The sequence below is a fragment of the Propithecus coquereli genome, unplaced genomic scaffold (assembly GCF_000956105.1).
Source record: "Propithecus coquereli isolate 6110/MARCELLA unplaced genomic scaffold, Pcoq_1.0 Scaffold154, whole genome shotgun sequence".
NCBI classification, from domain to species: Eukaryota; Metazoa; Chordata; class Mammalia; order Primates; family Indriidae; genus Propithecus; species Propithecus coquereli.
This window is the reverse complement of record NW_012139858.1, coordinates 2,305,141-2,305,641: the sequence shown is the minus strand read 5'-3', so window position 1 is coordinate 2,305,641 and position 501 is coordinate 2,305,141.

Here is a 501-nt window from a genome sequence, read left to right as displayed (position 1 = left end):
AAATCTACTGTATTAAATATTAGCAGATATAGTTTGATAAGCAACATGGCTCGTATGAAAACTCTGAGCAAGTGTATGTCATTACCCATAGTGTTTTGTGTAGTTATTGCTTAGTCTGCAGAAAATAATGACTTAGGTGAGATGTCTGATTTGCTTTCACTTATGAAACATGTTCACCATGGGATGATGTCTATAAAATGAGATATTAAACTAGACTAGGATTTAATAAAAATTGTGAAAGCTTACTGGCCTAACATTTTATTTTATAACATTGAGTATGGATTATATGTAGCCAGAGATGTCACTGAGCTTTTTTGTTGTAGTAGGTAATGTAGGTAGTTTGTAGGGGAAGGAGCTTATCAAGCATATACTTGTGTTTTTTGGCCTTTGCTTCAGTAGACTTGTTTATTTTGCGGTTAATCTACTGAATAGTGGCATTCTAGACTTGATGTTACTAAGCTTTAGCAGACACTCATAAGTGGTTTTCATTTAACCTAATGA